Genomic DNA, 2,111 nt, shown 5'->3' with positions numbered 1-2,111 from the left:
TAGGAATCCCATTAAAAAAGAATGCTGGGACACCTAATCTAAAACCATATGCTCTGAGGCAAGAGGATCACTTCTCCCACAGATTGATTTGTCTGAATACCAGCCAGTGTATTCAGAAAGGACAAAGAAGGCCAAGAGCTGATTTCCCTTAGATCTCACCTTGCCAGGCTGGGAATGTAGTGCACAGTTGGTTTGATCCCTGAGGTGATCTGGGCCACTGTGCTGCAGCACATTCGTAATAGTACCCACTATGGGAGAGATGCCACCTTACAGTGGACTCAAACGTATCATGGGGCCTAACCTACAAAAGACTATCCAGCCAGTCACTCAGAATTGCATGATTTGTGCTAAAAATAATGCAAAGGCTGCTGTTGAGCCTCCCCAGGTGGGGATCCAATACAGAGAAACTTGCACCACTGAGGACTGGATGCAAATGTCTTGAGCTGTAGGAAATTGCAGATACCTGTTAACGATAGTGGACACTTTTTTCAGGATGTGTGGAAGCATATCCCACTTGGGCAGAAAGTCTCTGAAGAGTATGCCTGGGTCTTGGACAAACTGAAAGCTGAACATGAGTATGGTTTCACCATTGACATCTCCCTGTGGAAATTGGAGACCAGCAAGTACTATGTGACCATCATTGATAACCCAGGACACAGAGACTTGATCAAAAACATGATTATAGGCACATCTCAGGCTGACTGTGCTGTCCTGATTGTTGGTACTGGTGTTGATGAATTTGAAGTAGGTATCTCCAAGAATGAACAAATCCGTGAGCGTGCCCTTCTGGCTAACACTCTGGGTGTGAAACAACTAATTGATGGGGTTAACAACAAAGTGGGTTCCACTGAGCCACTCTGCAGCCGGAAGAGATATCAGGGAATTGTTAAGGAAGTCAGCACCTACCTTAAGAAAATTGGTTACAACCCTGGCACAGCATTTGTGCCAGTTTCTGGCTGGAGTGGTGACGACATGCTGGAGCCAAGTGCTAACATGCCATGGTTCAAGGGATGGGAAGCCACCCATAAAGATGACAATGCCCGTGGAATTATGCTGCTTGAAGTTCTGGATTGCATCTTGCCACCAACTCGTCCAACTGACCAACCCTTGCGTCTGCCTCTCCAGGGTGTCTACATAATTGGTGGTATTGGTACTATCCCTGTGGGTCTAGTGGAGTCTGGTGTTCTCAAAACCTGGCATGGTGGTAACCTTTGTACCGGTCAACTTTACAACTGAAGTAAAGTCTGTTGAAATGCACCATGAAGCTTTGAGTAAAGCCCTTCCTGGGGACAATGTGGGCTTCAGTGTCAAGAAGGTGCCTGTCAAAGATGTTCATCACGGCAACATGGCTGGTGACAGCAAAAATGACCCACCGTTGGAAGCAGCTGGCTTCACAGCTCAGGTGACTATCTCGAACCATCCAGGTCACATCGGTGCTGGATATGTCCCCGTGCTGGATTGTCACACAGCTCACATTGCTTGCAAGTTTGCTGAGCTGAAGGAGAAGATTGATCGTCATCCTGGGATAAAGCTGAAAGATGACCCCAAATTCTTGAAATCTGGTGATGCTGCCATCGTTGATATGGTTCCTGGCAAACCCATGTGTGTTGAGAGCTTCTCAGACTATCCTCCTCTGGGCCGCTTTGCTGTTCGTGACATGAGACAGACGGTTGCTGTGGGTGTCTTCAAAGCAGTGGACAAGAAGGCAGCTGGAGCTGGCAAGGTCACCAAGTCTGCCCAGAAAGCTCAGAAGGCTAAATGCATATTATCCCCAATACCTGCCACTCCAGTCTTAATCAGTTGTGGAGTAACGGTCTCAGAACTGTTTGTCTCAATTGCTCATTTAAGTTTAATAGTAAGACTGGTTAATGATAACAATGCATCGTAAAGCCTTCAGAAGGAAAGGAGAATGTTTTGTGGACCCTTTGTTTTGTGTGTGCCAGTTTTAAGTTTTTAACACCAGTACCTTTTAATTGGTTAAAGCCCGTCTTAAGGAAATTATCCCCTGATTTGGATTAAGGCATTGGAATTACATTCATCCTGGAGACCACAATCAACAGAAAAACTAAAAAAATGAATACTAATTTAACTTGGGATAAGGCCTTGTCAGT

The 2,111-nt window shown here is 45.8% G+C and overlaps 1 pseudogene; it reads left to right on the top strand.

Moving 5' to 3' along the window:
• Positions 1-250: 250 nt before the first annotated feature.
• On the top strand, positions 251-1,888 carry LOC112403432 (elongation factor 1-alpha 1 pseudogene; annotated as a pseudogene).
• The last annotated feature ends 223 nt before the right edge of the window (positions 1,889-2,111 follow it).

The sequence above is a fragment of the Neophocaena asiaeorientalis genome, unplaced genomic scaffold, assembly GCF_003031525.2.
Source record: "Neophocaena asiaeorientalis asiaeorientalis breed wild unplaced genomic scaffold, Neophocaena_asiaeorientalis_V1.1 scaffold67, whole genome shotgun sequence".
Taxonomy (NCBI): Eukaryota; Metazoa; Chordata; class Mammalia; order Artiodactyla; family Phocoenidae; genus Neophocaena; species Neophocaena asiaeorientalis.
This window is presented reverse-complemented; position numbering and strand designations above follow the sequence as displayed.